At 42.0% G+C, this 17,455-nt stretch overlaps 1 protein-coding gene and 1 pseudogene across 2 annotated transcripts in view; both read right to left on the reverse strand.

The window, feature by feature from the left end:
• MTHFS (methenyltetrahydrofolate synthetase) overlaps window positions 1-17,455 on the reverse strand; it is a 305,315-nt gene that overhangs the window by 46,995 nt on the left and 240,865 nt on the right. The gene's annotated exons all lie outside the window — the stretch shown is intronic.
• LOC133084902 (AKT-interacting protein-like) lies at window positions 10,475-11,374 on the reverse strand (annotated as a pseudogene).

Consider the following 17,455-nt stretch of genomic DNA (forward strand, 5'->3'; position numbering starts at 1 on the left):
AGAGGCTGCATTTCCCAGCCTCCTTTACACTTTGGCAGGGCTTGTGGCTGAGTTCTAGCCAGATGGGCTGAAGCAAGGTGTTTCCCACGCACGAAGCTCCATCCTCTCTCCCTTTCCACCGGTGGCATGGAGAGGGGCTTGGATATAGAGCAGAGCCACGAAACGGAAGAAGGACCCTGGGTTCCTGAGTCGCCGCCACCTCCCACCGAAATGACTGCGCTTCCTTTCCTTCTTCCCCTGCTGTCCTTCCTCATTCCACACGCCGAATCTCAGTGTTCTCCAGGATGGAATTTTCAGTCCTTTCCTCTCCTCATGACGTATGCTCTCCTTATGTGACCTCAGCTACCACCTATGGGCCAGTGCCAAACACCAAACACCAGTCCACATCCTTTCTGACCAGACATCTGCATCCCAGGGGAAGGGACATGGAGAATTCACAGGCACATGCATTAAAAAGTAAGAACATTCTAGATAGTGATAACGGTTTTGAAGAACATTCTAGATAGTGATAAGGGCTTTGAAGAAAATGAAAACAGGGTAATGAGACAAAAAGGGCCTGAGAGAAGGGACCTGTTGGTTTCCATGATGTGGTTGGCCGAGTGAATCCTGTGAATGATGAGGATTAGTGACAGCTTCAGTCAAAGCCCGCAAGCTGGACCAAGCTCAGTGAGTCAAGGAGACCGAAGGGGGGCCAGAGTGGCCAGAGCCCTGTGAGAAGATGAAAAGGAGCAGAAGAAAAGACCAGAGAAGAAGGCAGGGGCAGATGGTGCAGAACATTTCCAGGCTTGCTAGAGACTTGCACTTTTAAAAGTGCATTAAAAAGCCATTGGAGGATTTTGAGCTTGCGGTTGTTATCGTCTGATTTACATTTTTAAAAGATTACTCTTGCTGCTCTGTGAAGAATGGAGTGTCAGGACCATGGACCAGTAAGCAAGCACTGCAGTAGTCCGGGGCAGGGTTCCAGGGCCTGGGACTAGGGTGGTAACCAAGGAGATGAAGAGAAGTGGGATCTGAGAGCAAGACCAGGTCTTGCTGCAGGATTGATGGAAGGGATGAAGAAGACAGAATCAAGATTACAGATTCGTCATTTAGGCAGATGGAGTGGAACCATTCAATAAAGTGGGGCAGTCTGCGGGAGGAACAGGTTTGGGAATATAATGAATTTAGTTACGGTGGGTAGTGATAAAGACAGTGGTCATGGTAGTGGTAGTAGAAGCAGAAGAAAATCAGAATAGTGTACAGGACAACCTCGTTGTTCCTATGGAGTCTTTAGGGAGATAAGTTATTTTAAAAGCATGGTTCAATTTAGAATATGTATATGGAATTATTGAAACTTTTTCATTTCATTGTTAATAGAAAGTCAGTATAACTGAATCTAACATCCTAGTTTAAGAGATGGAAGTTAGCTTGTATATAGAACAAGGTCATTAAGACTTTTTTTTCAAATGAGGCTGTGTGTGTGTGTGCGTTTGCTGAACTATTTTTTAAAATTATGTAAGTTTTGGATATACAGCATCACAATTCAACATCTGTATACACTATAAAGTGATCACTACCACAAGTCTAGTTACCACTCATCACCATATAGTTGAGCCCTTTCACCCATTTTGCCCACCCCCCAACACTCTTTCCCTCTGGTAATCGCTAATCTGATCTCTGTATCTGAATTTGTTTTTGTTTTATTTTGTTTGTTCACTTGTTTTGTATTTTTAGATTCTACATATGAGTGCAATCATATGGCATTTGTCTTTCTCTATCTGACCTATTTCACTTAGTGTAATACCCTCAAGGTCTACCGGTGTTGTCACAAATGGCAGAATTTCATTCTTTTCTATGGCTGAGTAGTATTCCATTGTGTATATGTACCACGTCTTCTTTGTCCATTCAACTGTCAATGGGCCCTAAGGTTGTTTCCATATCTTGGCTTTTGTAAACAATGCTACAAAGAACGTACAAGCGCATACATCTTTTCAAATTAGTATTTTTGTGTTCTTTGAATAAATACCCATAAGTGGAATAGCTGGGTCATATTGTACTTCTATTCTTAATTTTTTGAGGAATCTCCATACTGTTTCCCGTAGTAGCTGCTATGGGACCAATATATAGTCCCACCAACAGTGTACCCAACAGTGTAACAAGGTTCCCTTTTCTCCACATCCTCTCCAACCTATGTTATTTCTTGTCTTTTCAATAACAGCCATTCTAAGAGGTGTGAAGTGATATCTCATTGTGAGATATCTCATCTCGATAAATGCCAAAAAAGCATTTGACAAAATTCAACATCTATTTATGTTAAAAAAAAAACTCTCAACAAAGTGGGTGTAGAGGAAACGTACCTTGATATAATAAAGGCCATATATGACAAACCCATAGCTGACATCGTACTCAATAGTGAAAAGCTGAAAGCTTTTCCTGTAAGATCAAGAACAAGACAAGGATGCCTACTCTCACCACTTGTATTCAACATAATATTGAAAGTCCAACCACAGGAATTAGGCAAGAAAAAGCATTCAAATCAGAGAGGAATAAGTAAAACTGTCACTATTTGCAGATGACATGACACTAGACATAGAAAACTCTAAAGAATCCACCAAAAAATACAAACAAACAAAAAAAACATTAGAACTAATAGATGAATGCAGTAAAGTTGCAGGATACAAAGTCAATATACAGAAATCTGTTGCATTTCTATACACTAGTAGTGAACTATCAGAAAGAGAAATTAAGAAAACAATCCCATTTACAATTTCAACAGAGAATAAAATATCTAGGAATAAATTTAATCAAGGTGGTGAAAGATCTGTACACCGAAAACTGTGAGACACTAATGAAAAAAATTGAAGAAGACACAAATAAATGGAAAGATATTCCATGCTCATGCATTGGAAGAATTAGTCTTGTTAAAATGTCTATACCCAAATTCAAAGCAATCCTTATCAAAATTCAATGGCATATTTCACAGAAATATACCAAATAATTCTAAAATTCGTATGGAACCACAAAAAATTTCGAATAGCCAGAACAATTTTTGAGGAAAAAGAACAAAGCTGGAGGTATCATTTTTCCTGACTTCAAACCATACTACAAAGCTATAATAATCAAAATAGTATGGTACTGGCATGAAAACAAACACACAGACCAATGGAACAGAATGACAGCCTAGAAATAAACTCACACATATATATGGACAATTAATTTATGACAAAGAAGCAAAGAACATACAATAGAGAAAGTATAGTCTTTTCAGTAAATGGTTCTGGGAAATGGGACAGCCACCAAAACTGCAAAAAAAAATGAAACTAAACCACTCTCCTACACCATACACAAAAATTAACTCAAGTGGATTAAAGACTTGAATGTAAGACATGAAACCATAAAATTCCTGGAAGAAAACATAGGTGGCAACCTTGTTGACATTGGTCTTAGCAATATATTTGTGGATCTGACTACAAAGGCAAGGGAAACAAAAGCAAAGATAAACAAATTGGGATACATCAAGTTAAAAAGCTGCTCCATAGCGAAGGAAACCATCATCAAATGAAAAGGCAACCTACTGAATGGGAGAAGGTATTTGCAAACCATATATCCAATAAAAGGTTAATACCCAAAATATAAAAGAACTCATACAACTCAACAACATAAAACCAAACAACCCAATTTTAAAGAAGGGCAGAGGATCTGAATAGACATTTTTCCAAAGAAGACATACAGATGGCCAGCAGGCACATGAAAAGATGTTCAGCATCACAAATTATTAGGGAAATGCAAATCAAAACCACAATGAGATTAAGATTTTTATCATTATCATATTAGCTTCCTCCCAAATGATTATTTTTTAAATTCCTCCATGAACTCTGAGTAGTTACTATATGAACTCACTGTCCAATAGGGGAGCTGCGAGCCACGTGCGGCTGCTAAGCACATAAAACGTGGCTCATCTGAATTGAGATTTGCTCTAAATGGAAAATACACATTAGATTTGAAGACTTAGAGAACCAAAGAACGGAAAATATCTCATTAATACATTACATATTGATTACATTTTAAATGATCATATTTGGGGCATATTGACAAGTAAAATAAAATATACAAACTAATTGCAACTATTTATCTTTACTTTTTAAATGTGGTTACTAGTAAATTTAAATATAAGTAAATATAAGTTCACAGTCTTATATGGGCATGATTTGTGGTGCCCCCAAACAATTACAATAGTAAGATCAAAGGTCACTGATCACAGATCACCATAGCAAATATAATAATAATGAAAAGGTTTGAAATATTGCAATAATTACCAAAATGTAACACAGGGACATGAACTGAGAAAATGCTGTTGAAGAAATATTGCCAATATATTTGCCTAACGCAGGGTTGCCACAAACCTTCAATTTGCACAAAGTGCAATATCTGAATTGCAATTAAAGCAAAGCGCAATAAAACGACGTATGCCTGCAATTTTTAATAGGCGTCATTTTGGGTTTGAGTTTAGCTACACGTAACAGAAACCTACTAACAGTGGATTGACCAAATAAGGGTTTATTTTTCTCAGGCAACAACTAGACCACAGTTGCTAGCAGTTCAAGGAGGGCAGGGATGAAGCCTCTCTGAGTCTCTTGGACTTTGATTCATGGTCACCAGAAGGTGGCTGCAGCTCCAGCTATCACATCCAATATAAACACAGGAGACAAGCAACAAGATGTCACCTGTGTTTGGTCCCCATTAAAAAAGTTTTCCCAGAAGTCCCACCCAATGGCTTCTTTTTTACATCCCATTGGCTTGGAACTATGTCATATGGAGACTAAGAAATGTAGGTTCTTAGCTAGGCAGACAGACATCCCTGCCACAACAATCGTTGGAAATATCCATTATCCTGCCAAAGCTGTCTCCCTGGGAAATAGTCATTGGCTGATTGTCACTATTATCCCATCCACCTCCCCTTATTTTATGTACAAGGCTGACTAGATCAAAGAAAAAGAATCAGGATCATATCAGTTCTACAAGGTTCCAACCACTGTTATGTTAACATTGCTCAAACCTATCAGGTAGATTTCCATTAAGTCATATCCTTCTCATTCTTTCAAAGTAAAATTACAATGCAGTTTTAGGGATACACTATATGCATATGTTTTGCAAATTCAGTGGAGGAGAAATGCTTAATCTAATGCAAAGAGAAAGTCAGGTCTCTTTCACTCAAAATTATCTGTCCAGCTCCAAGAGCACGTCTCTGTTAGGCACTCAGGATTTCAAATGGAAAAAGGACCCCTGTTCTCAGAGAATTTGTAGGCTACTGGGAGGATGGGGTAGGAAACAGAGATGTCACATGCACACATATTTGTCATAATAATTAGTAAGCTTATTGCAACAAATTTTAAACTTCTATCATTGCGTTGCTTTCAGGGAACAGGAAGAGCTTGCCATACACATAATTACATGTCACTGATTAAAAATATAAAATATATTGCACTATGCTTGGTGTGCCCCGGGTATTGCGTGCGCTATTGACTGCACATGCATTGCCTCATTTGCTCCACTGAATAGCCACCTTCAAGGTAGGAATGGTTATTATGCCCATTTCAACACATGAGAAGACTAGACTGTTTGGCCCTCTCTACCGCTCTTCACAGTCTTTATCATGATCACGACTAAATACATAACTGTGGGATCACCTGTTCACTATTCATGCTTCCTGCTGGAGGGTCAGCTCCCTGAAGGCAGGAACCACATCTGTCTTATCCTCCACTGCATCGCCAGGGCCTGGCTCAGCGCTGGGCACAGAGTGGACACTCCCGTTTTTCTGTCCAGTGAATTCATTAATAATTAGATCCAGGGTAGCAAATCTATTGGATGGATAGAGTCTGCTTGCAGAGCTGGGTTAAGAAGACCTGACTGATCTAGAAAAGGACTGTGATTTATCAGTGAAGTTCATGTGGGGAATGAGAGTGGGGAAGGGTGGCACCTGTGTTATGAAGTTGCCAGCTCCGAATTAGATTTCATGAATTCGATTCTAAAGCCCTTGTATTATGCTGCTTTTATATTAGTCATAGTAGCCAACCAGTACTAAACATCTAGTAAGTAAACAATTGCTTTAATTAATTGATTTGGTGCCTGGCTAATGATCAGGCACCAAAAACTAGTTTTATTCAGTAAAGATCATCTTCAAAATGTGCTCATCCAAAAGAAAAAAAGGCAAAAAAACCTTGTTAATGCCCCATTACCTGGGACACCAATCTGGAGTTCACAGATAGAACTCAGGATCGCCAAAGTCTCTAAGGAGATTCATCAAATTCTGCATCAGCCTGGCCAGCGATGTTTGCCAGCTTTTCATATATTTCTTCATCTTCACACTGGAAACAAGGTTATTTCTCAGCTGGAGATATTGAGAAGCATAAATAATCAACAAGCATTTGTAAAGCAGTTGACACCAGCTAAAGGGCTTGCTGACTGAGAACAAATGAGAGGATTCATAAATCCCATTTCCATCATCCCATCCACCTCGACCTCTCCCTGTCCATTTACTTACCATCATTTAGTTTTAATCAGAAAATAAGTTACCTCAGCACAGAGGAGTTTTTAAAGATCACATAGAAAATATGACAGAAGGAGATCAGGTATAGGCTATGAAAAATGCATTGACTGCCAGCAAACAAGGGATCCAAATTACTCAAGCCCAAGCTATTTTCACTTATCCTTGGCTCCCGCTGCCTGCTACCTGTATTCAATCAAGGCATTTGAGAGCAAACTATGATATATTTTCCCTTCAAGGCCTTGTATGTGGTTGCATTTAGCCCCTTGAGCCAGAGAAAAAAGAAAAGACAAAGAAGTAAAGAAAACAAAAAGAAAATCAATAATGAAATGAAAAAACAGAACACATAAGCTTGAGTGTATGGGTGTCCACATGTAACCAACACCAGCATGTCTTGTCTTTTTCTTTTTTTTATTAATTTTAAAAGTATTTATTAAGCAAAAGGTGGGATAATACACTTGTACCTATGGGAAACTAACAACTTAGTAATGAAATTAAGAATATAATTCTATTCAAAATAGCATCCACAAGGAAAAAATACTTATGAATAAATTTAACAAAAGAAATGTTAGACTTGTACACAAAAAATTTTAAAACTTTGCTAACGAAAATCTAAATAAATGGAGAGATAGTCCATGTTTATGGAAAGAAAGACTCAGTATTGCCAAGGTGATTATTCTCCCCAAATTGATCTATAGATTCAATGGATTCAATGCAATTCTTTTTTTTCCTTGTTGGTTATTTACTTTAAATATAGCAGAGTTTGGGATTGACATGTACGTATGTCTTTTCAGACGTTTGTTACTGTCTACTTGACCTGCTGTGGACACTCCAGAGAATGGTTGATTCGTTAATACATCTAGGTAGATGTCAGCTGTTGAGCAGGCATTCAATAAATCATTGTTACACATGGAATTTACTTCAAATGACGCAGCAGTTAAAACTAAATCTTTACCTGACACTGATACATTTCAAAATAATTATGATACTGTACTAATCCTTAGCATTTCTCTTAGTTTAAAAAAAAAAAAGTCTTCTGCCCTGCCAATCCCCTGCCCCAAAAACCTGTCATAAAGCTTATTAATTCCCAAGCAGGTGCCGAAAAGGTCCAAAAAGCAAGGGAAGGTAACTTTGAACGCCATGAGAAAGAGTTCCGACTTTATTCTATAGCCCCTGAGGAATCAGCAAAATGTTTTAAACGTGAAAGTAAAATGGTGAGGTTTGTGATCAATAAAAATTATACTCATGATGATATGGAGGAGGAACTACAGGAGAGAAGCTGGATGCAGGAACACTAGTTAGAAAGGAGGCTGGTGGCAGTAGTTGAGGTATCCTGGCGGAGGTACGTTGGCAAAGCAGAGGTTATGGTGGGGGATGGAGTTGAGGGACCAGCAGAGTTGATGAGCACTGAATATGCAGACAATGAAGATGGAAATTAAAGGCAGGAAAAAGAGACTTCCCTGGCGGTCCAGTGGCTAAGACTCCGCGCTCCCAGTGCAGGCAGTGCCGGTTCCATCTCTGGTCGGGGAACTAAGATCCCACATGCCTTGCAGCACAGCCAAAAGAAAAAAAAAGAAGGCAGGGAAGAAAGAGTAGTTATACAGCAGGAAGAGTCAGTAGGCCTGGCAAACACTGGCACGGTGAGGGAACCAATAGACAAATTCATTTTTGTGTAATAACAACACAAACTGAAACTCTGTGGTGTCCCCATAGTATAAAATTGAACTTCATCTTTGAATCAAGAGCACATCTTAAAAGTTATCACGTGCCAGAGAAAGCCCGAACACACAGGTAGGAGAAGCAAATTGCAATTGGATGTCCAACTTGATGCACTGGCCCTGCATAGACCTGATGGAGGTATTTAGGGGCTGGCAACCTAGTTAACCTGGGCCAAATGACAGGAACCCTCAACTGAGCACTTAGGTCCATGAGAGACTGTGTCAAAGGGGTGAGAAAACCTGCTATCAGTGAAATGTTTTCTAAAGCAAATTGTATGGCATATCCTGAAGGTGATTTAAAAAGCAGTAAAAAGGTGAAACTAATACTTATTTCATCGTAAATTTTTAATCCATTTATTTCCATATAGGACATTATGATTCTAATTTAATTTTCTCCTAAAATAGTGAACCATGTATATTGAAATTTTTCAATTTTTATCCTACCAATTACAAATGCTATCTTTATCATGTGTGATAGTCTGTTTAGGGGGTGGGTTAACTCAGACTCAATGACTAACAAGGGGAGAAGGGACCAACAAGCTTTGCTTGTCCAGTGCAAATGGAATCATTCCAGAAAGCAGCCAGCGTGGCCCCTGCAACATCTTGGTTTTACATTAGAAAGGGGTACCTATCTCTTCGGGGGAAGCGTCAAAGCTTCCCCCACTGTCTTGAAACAAAGACAGTGAAATCTGTTTCACTCCATTGTCTGAAACAAAGTTGCTGGCTCAGAGGGGCCCTCACTTCACAGAGGTTCCCCTAAGAGCCTGGGCTTTGTTCATTGATTGTTCAGCTGAGCTGAAACCCAGGCAGCTGCCGAGAACTGAAAACTGTGTGGTCATTCTGATCAGGGGGCAGGCCTCAAGGCTGTGCTCATAGCTCTGGCTGTTGCCATGGCTCACCTGTTTGGAAACAAGGCTTTCCTAGGCACTTAGAAACCTGTAACCTGGCAGAGCAAAGACACCACACACACAAACACACACACTATATATATATACCGAACTGGTCTCCCTGTGCTATGCGGCTGCTTCCCACTAGCTATCTATTTTACGTTTGGTAGTGTGTATGTGTCAATGCCACTCTCTCACTTCGTCCCAGCTTACCCTTCCCCCTCCCCGTGTCCTCAAGTCCATTCTCTACGTCTGCGTCTTTATTCCTGTCCTGCCCCTAGGTTTTTCAGGACCTTTTTTTTTTTTTTGGATTCCATATATATGCATTAGCATACGGTATTTGTTTTTCTCTTTCTGACTTACTTCACTCTGTATGACAGTCTCTAAGTCCATCCACCTCACTACAAATAACTCAATTTCATTCCTTTTTTATGGCTGAGTAATATTCCATTGTATATATGTGCCACATCTTCTTTATCCATTCATCTGTTGATGGACACTTAGATTGCTTCCATGTCCTGGCTATTGTAAATAGAGCTGCAATGAACATTTTGGTACATGTCTCTTTTTGAATTATGGTTTTCTCAGGGTATATGCCCAGTAGTGGGATTGCTGGGTCATATGGTAGTTCTATTTTTAGTTTTTAAAGGAACCTCCATACTGTTCTCCATAGTGGCTGTATCAATTTACATTCCCACCTGGGAATTTAGTATTTTTTAAATACATATAACAAGCCTTAGTTTTTCAAACATCCAGAAGTCTGAAAACTTCTTCAGGAGAAAATACAACCATATTGGAAAACAAAAAAAAAGCAACTACAAACAAGTGTTCTGGTTTCCTCTCACTCACCTAATATGTATGTCAGTGACAGCAGTTTGTATATCAGTAACACAGTAGGCTGAACACTGAGGTTCAAACGTTCTTCCACTTAAAAGCGCTAATAAATTATGGAAACTGCTCTCTGTATACCTCTCCTTTCCATATCCTAACATATGTATAACTGAAACCACTGATTTAAAAATCATTACATAGCGCTAAACTCTGCCTCCTTCATCAGTTTAAATGAATGCAACTTCCCTTTAGCATTATATTCCAAAAAATACATAAGCCCCAATAATTTGGAGTACTAAACTAGATAACCCGCCTAAAGACACTTTTGACAGAGGTAATGCATTACATAAAAAGAGGTTTCCAGAACTTGCTGTCAGAACCTAAGCATACACGGACAACACTGACATCGGTCACTGCGCACACCGTTTTACTCTGCAGGCAGTCCTTTGCCATTGGTCAGCTTTACTAGCTCGAGTCCAGCAGGAAAGTGCATGGTGCACCAGATTCACCAGCTCTTAAGTTGCTACTGTGTTCTCTTCTTTACTGAAATGTTTTACTGAGCCAGGCTTTACCCATGACAGGCCAGCAACGTGAAAACTTTTATTGTGCTGTTCTTCAGGCTTTTTCTGAGTCAGCATCTTCTCTCTGGCTTCATCGGGTACAGAAGGATTCCACAGAGAAAAGCTAATTGCATAGGGGTCTTCTACTTTAGGTTGGTCAAACAAAGGAGCAGTGCACACCCTAACACTGTCAACTGAATATCTTTTTCGTACAGTACTGCAGCCTCTGGATTTAGGGGGCTTGCTGTATCAATCTTGTAGAAAACTCTCCTTGCTTACATCAATACTTGCCAAATATTATTATGGATCCACCTCCATTTTGCAAATGCTTTCTTCACATCCAGTTCACCTGAGGTGGAATCAACTAGCAAGTGAAAGACGGGAATATCAAACACCAAACGTGGACAGTCACCACCTGGGTACTTATCGGGGATGTAAACTGTAGACTTAAAGACACCATCTTGATAAAGTCCATGCTGTATGAACATTACTCCAAACCACAGTAATGCAGATCAATAAGATGGCTGCACATAGACACCTGGTAGCTTCTGCTTCACAAGCAAGGTAAATTCTGCAAGAAGGGAGTATTCCAGGTAGAAAGGTCTACGAAGCATGTGTACCATTTGTTGACTCTGTTGCTGGGCAGGAGATGAAAGCTTAGTTATGGGCAAAGCATTTTGGGGAATAGAAGGCAGCTGTTTCTTTGGAGCAGTGCGTGGAGGACTGGTTTTCACATCCCCTGTTAACATCTTCTCTTCACCATCAGATCGTTTGCGTACAGAGCTTGTAGACATGATCCAGAGAGGGTTCATAACGTGTACTCCAGACAAAGAAATTCAATGGTCTGTGTCATCAAACTCTTCCATCCTCAGAATTCACTTTACCTCGGTGTTTTCAATGCAGTGCTCCAGGCTGCCAAGAACCATCGCGGCCCTACAGCATCTCTGGCCTCAGTGTCAGCCCGGCCCCAGCCTACTCCCCGCCAAGCCCAGCCCAAGAGAACTGACATCTTTTTTTTTTTTTCCAATTAGTTCCTGACCAGGAATCGAACCCGCGCCCCCTGCAGTGGAAACTCGGAGTCTTAACTACTGGACCGCCAGGGAAGTCCCGACCTCACTAAGTTTTGATAGTTTTCTAGTTGCTTATACTGGGTTTCCTAGATAGACGAAAATAATAGTAATAATTTTACCTCTTACTTTCCAATATGTATATCTCTTATTTATTCCAACTTATTGTTTTGGCTAGAATTCCTAGAAATTTATTAAATATATAATAACAGCAGGCCTCCTTATTCCTGATTATCACAGAATTAGTCTATTACTATTATATATAAAGTTGGTTCTATGTTTGAAATAGATTTTTTCTTACGTTAATAAAGCATCCTTTTGCTTTTTAAATGATTGAAATCTCTTTAATGGAGACGGTACAAACTGGGAAGCACTGTGGCGAGTTGGAAAGCACACCCCCATCCAGAGGTGTAATCAGTTCCAGCCAATGGCTGCCATAGGGGCCTGAGGTGGCTAGACTTGCTCTTTTTCCAAGAGAACGCCCAAACATGGATTTTTAAAAGTAAAAATCTATTGATTTTTAAAGGATGACATTATTCCACTTTTTAAAACACTATTTGGGCCACTTCTGCGAGCCAGATGCAGCCCTCAGACCACCAGTTTACAAACCCTGATGTTTGGGATTGGAAGACTCTGAAGAATTCTAAGCTGGGGGACATCAGGCTTTAGAAAGAATAATATAAACGTAATTTTGGACATGTTAAGCTAGAAATAAACCAATGAAATCTTCCAGTCAGCAGCTGGAAACATGTGCCTAGAAAATCCCTTTACATTGTTCTAAAAAGACCAAAACGTTCTATGAGGATGTTAATATCCCTGACGGCTCTGATAAATTTGACACTATGGATATCATTCCTCTGACAGCAGCATTTGGTATGTTCCAGGCTCTGCGCTAAGGGATTTATATGTGGTATCTCACTGAAACTCACACACTATGACTTAGTTACCATTACTAGTAAGGAGGAATAAAATAGACAATAAAAGTTATCAGTATGTTCAAGGTCATTTCATATTTGAGAAACATGAATAGGATATAGGGTTACACTAAAACGCAGATCAGAAAGTACACACACGGGACTTCCCTGGTGGTCCAGTGGTTAAGAGTCTGCACTTTCACTGCAGGGGGCTCGGGTTCGATTCCTGGTCAGGGAACTAAGATCCCACATGCCGCGCAGTGTGGCCAAAAGAAAGAAGAAAAAAAGAAAAAAGGAAAGTACACACACAAACACACTCTTAACATCAGTTGGCTTCTTCTTCAAGAGCTAACAAGATGTAAATATCTGGCATTCTTTTCACAATGGGACATGGTATAGTCACCACCAACGAAAGACAGGGCAGGCTCCAAATGCGATTGTTTGGAACATGATTCCCCCACCCAGCCTGTTGCGGACATAGGAAACTAGGGTGTGGATCCCGTGAACCTGGGGTCAGCAGCACCGTGGGACTTCTCAGGAAGAGCACTAGGGAGGAACTAGAGGGAACCAAGGAAGGCGCAAGTTGTGTACAAGTGCCAGTCCAGTGAGACTCACCTAGAAATTTGGGGCACAGCAGATTCATTGTGGGTAATAAACAGGTGGGCACATAGCCACGGTGTCTCCCCTATTCACTAGGCAGCCTCATAACCAGAAGAAGCCTTGAGGCAGAAGACAGCTGGGCTCGGCTTTCCTCATGCCCTGTAGGAAGGTTCTGGTCTAGAAGCAGTTTGCACAGCTTATTGCTGATTGCTGTCCTGACCCTTCCTGAGACAGCAGCATCTAGACCTGCTCCGTCACCTGCCGAGCAGGTCCATTTGGCATTTCACAGGTACCAACAGGTGTGGAGGGAAGTCTCATGCCAGAAGCCTCCAGAGTTGGTGCCCTGGTTTCTGCAGTGAAACGAAGACAGATGGGTTGGAAACAGGAAGCAAAACATCCTGTACGGAATCACACAGGGAGGGGGACCCCGACGGAGCAGTTGTCTCCCAGGAGATTTGAAGCTTTAAAGAAAACAGCTCCGAGTGCCTTCTAGGAAAGGAGAACGTTTAAAGGACGCAAGGCAGTGTTTCTCCCTTTCCCTCTTGTCAAACATCATTTGCTAAACTGATTTTTAGCAAAAGCTGGCGTCTTAGAGTCTCTTTTCACATTAAATATACCCCTAGTTCATATCTTTCTAGCCCGGGATGAATTTGACACGGTATTGAAATTGTCAAGGGAAATCAGTTGAGGAGACAGTGTCAGAAACATTGTCTGAGGTGAGAGCTTGAAGAAGTTATTTTCAAACAAAACAGCAGCCACAAAGAGGAGATGGGCAGCTGTGTGTGGGGTAGGGGGAGAGAGGGAAGCACCTAGGCGCCCCCAGCAGCAGGGTGCAAATGTGTCACAAGGAGGTGTCAGACAGTCCATGCAGAAGGATTCTGAGCTTCAGACCATCAGACATCACCCACTTCCAGACATCAAATGAGATAATTCATGTAAGAGCGCTTTGAAGATATAAAGCATTCAGGAGCCATAAATGTCATAATTATTGTTTCTCTCATTACTAAATCAGTGGTGCTGGCTGTCTCTCTTGGGGAGGACACTTTCAGACCCGAGGTGGATGAAAAATGTCTTTAATACACATTTGGGCTCTCTTCTCTATATTTCTCAGCTCCCACATATGAGTCAGGCTATCAAATGGCACAAGACAAGAGGACACTCTGTATCAATAATAACCATCCGTCAGGCGTGCAGAGGAACCCACTGTCTGCAAAGCACTTCCACTCCCATCAGCTCGCATCTCCCCACCACTGTCGGGAGCTGAGTCCTCTCCCCAGGGTCAAGGACAGGGTCAAGGACACAACTCTTGGCCTTTCTGCTTTTGTCTCCCTGACATAAGAACTCCGCCCTCTTGGTTTCTCTGAGGTGATCCATCTTTGGAAAAGAAAAGACAGAACAGTTGGAGGGCGCACTAGCTCATCGACTCTTTCTGTTCTGGAGGCCCCTTTGTCAGAGAAAAGAATGTGTGCAGGTAACTTCTTCCTTTAGCCCACGCATCTGGGAAACACCAGGGCTGGCCCTCCCCTTTTATTTTCACATGTCTACGTGCCCCACCAGACGGTGTGCAGCTGGAGCTTATTCACTGCAGTAAGTACACTGGTTAGCACAACATCAGGCCTTAGGAAGTGTCCAATAAGAGATACCGAATGAATGAATGAGTGAAAGGCCTTTGGCATTGCCAAATTATTCCACCGGCCAGTGGACTCCAGTATCTGGGCCCTAGATCCTTGATCTTTCCCACATCCTACAGAGGGTGCTCTTTTTGCCATTCCCGCCTTCTTCCTTCCTGGCAGAACATGATTTGTTCTGGAATCTACCCACACTGCTTTGTGCTTCCGGATCCACCTCATGCTCAGCTCCAGAGATGGATCCTGATGAGTCCAAGCTCAACATTTCGCTTTACATGGAAATCCTTTAGAGTGCTCATTGAAATGCATGTGCCTGGGCCCCATCCCTAGTGAATCAGACTCACTGGGCCTGGGAATCTGAATTTCATGAGCTCTGCAGGTGATTCTTCTATCTGGGTAACTCTGGCGTGCCTCATCTAAGCTAAGTAATGTGTCAGCCCCTTGGCAGTTTTATTGGTTCAGGACAACAAGACCTAATCAGACCGAAGGGAAGTGTGAACATCCTGTGGTATAGGGAGAGGTCTCTCAAACTCTGTAGCTGGCTGTGAACAAGGAAGAATATATGTTGTCCTGAAGGCTGCTGCCACCCTCCTGTACCCACCAGGGGAACCAGCCCAAAGATCCAGCCACCCTCTCACCGGGGTTGGTAGAGAGGAGCGACAGAGACAGTGTGTCCTTGATAACAACACTGGGACATTGAATCAACCAACCCTGGAGCCTGCCCTAGGTTAAACTTCTCATTATGTTAGATAATAAATGTCTTTACTGCGTAAGCCACTGTGGGTCAAGTGTTCTGCTCCCTGCTGAAAGCATCCTGATTAATTCAGCTCCTGGCAGGCAGCAGCTATACACATCTGAGCTGCACACCTAAGCAGCCGGAATCCAAATAGTAATAAAAATAGTGAACACGGACTGAGTTTACTATGCCAGGCACTGTGCCGAGTGGTTTGTATCGATTATTTCAATCATTCTTCATAGCTATCCTATCAGGTAGTGAGTTACGGGCTGCCCTCATTTACAAATGAGGAAACTGAGGAAGAGAACATTTAAATAACTCATCCAAAGCCAGTGGCAGAGCCAGAATGTGAATCCAAGGAAGCTGACCCCAGAGTTTACCATCTCAAAGCCAAACTGAGATGCTGCGTGTTGAAGCCTGCTGGTGTTTGAACAGCCCCTCCGGTGGGGCTGAATTCTGTCAATAGGATTTTACCATCTGGGGCAATTTGTTCAACTCCACCAACCTAGGTACTAACCCATGCCGAAAGCATCAGCCAAGAGAGAAATGCCAGCTTCCCACTGGAAGAACAACGGCGGGGCTGGGACCCTCAGAGACCGTGAATATGTCCAGTCTTCAGACACCAGAGGGAGGAGGGGCCCAAGGAAGGAGCCACTGATGATCTTTTCAGATTCTCCTGCTGTGTGAATTGTACGGCAGTAACCCCAGCTGCAAATCCGGACCCATCTACCGATTTTAAATTCACCTGAGTGGATGGGCAAGAGCAGGGAATTCAAATGACAACTGAACATGTTCCAGTCACTTTACGGGGCTCATCTCTGTTTCCCTTATTTCTTGAAGTGGAGAACTTCGCATCGATTTTAAAGAGGACTGCGTCTTTAAAATTGAACAGAAATGAAATACCACTCTCCATACATACGATACATACAATACACAGACTATGTCCAAATACATTCCAGTCTCCAGGGCCACAATACAAAGCCAATTCAATCAGCTAATGAAAGACAAAAAAAATGTCAGCCAGTTTTTGTTCTCTGTTTTTTGTTTTAATCCATGTAGATAACTAGTCTGTAGCTTTTCTTTTTCAGCTGGCTATTCTAGCAGCTAAAAGCATGGTAGCATGTCTATTTATTTTTAAATATATATGTATATACACACAGCCATATCTGTTCCTAATATGTTCATAAATGTTTTACAGTTCTCAAAGTATATGTGATACCTTACTTGATCCCAGAACATTTATGCCGTTAACAAACACTGAATGAGATTCTGCTTTAGCCTGGGCACTGTTGGGCATTGAGACTTTGCTACCTGGAGCAGGCTCCCCAGGCCAGCAGCCTCAGCATCACCTGAGAGCTCGGTAGAAACACAGCATCTCAGCCCCACCCCACACCTGCCAACTCAGACTCTGATGACTCCATTGCACTGCTCTAGAGCAGTGGTCCCCAAACTTTTGGGCACGAGGGACCGGTTTCACGGAAGACAATTTTTCCCCGGATGGAGGGGTGATGTTTCAGGCGGTAATGCGAGTGATGGGGAGCGATGCGGAGCGGCAGAGGAAGCTTCGCTTGCCCGCCGCTCACCTCCTGCTGTGCGGCCCGGCTCCTAACAGGCTGCAGACCAGTAGCGGTTCATGGCCCAGGGACTGGATAAGATGACAAATAAAATATAGTCCTTGTCCTCAAGGAGCTCAGAAACTAGAGGAAGAGAGGAACACAAAATCGGGGAATCACGATCCAGCATGCCAATTGCCGTGAGGGAATCAAGCTCAGCGGGTGCTGGGAGCCCAGAGGAGGGTGTGCTGGCCCTGGGAGGTCAGGCAAGGCTCCAGGCAGGAAGTGATCTTGAGCTGGCCACAGTGGAGTGGGGGAGACACCCTCCCGAGAAGGTATGGGAGATGGTTCACACAGAAGAGGGGCCCCTGTTGAGATAGTGAAGCTGTCTGGGATGTTCTCCACATCCAAAGCCTTATTGGAAAACACTGGCAATGA

The sequence above is a fragment of the Eubalaena glacialis genome, chromosome 2 (genome assembly GCF_028564815.1).
Source record: "Eubalaena glacialis isolate mEubGla1 chromosome 2, mEubGla1.1.hap2.+ XY, whole genome shotgun sequence".
Lineage (NCBI taxonomy): Eukaryota > Metazoa > Chordata > Mammalia > Artiodactyla > Balaenidae > Eubalaena > Eubalaena glacialis.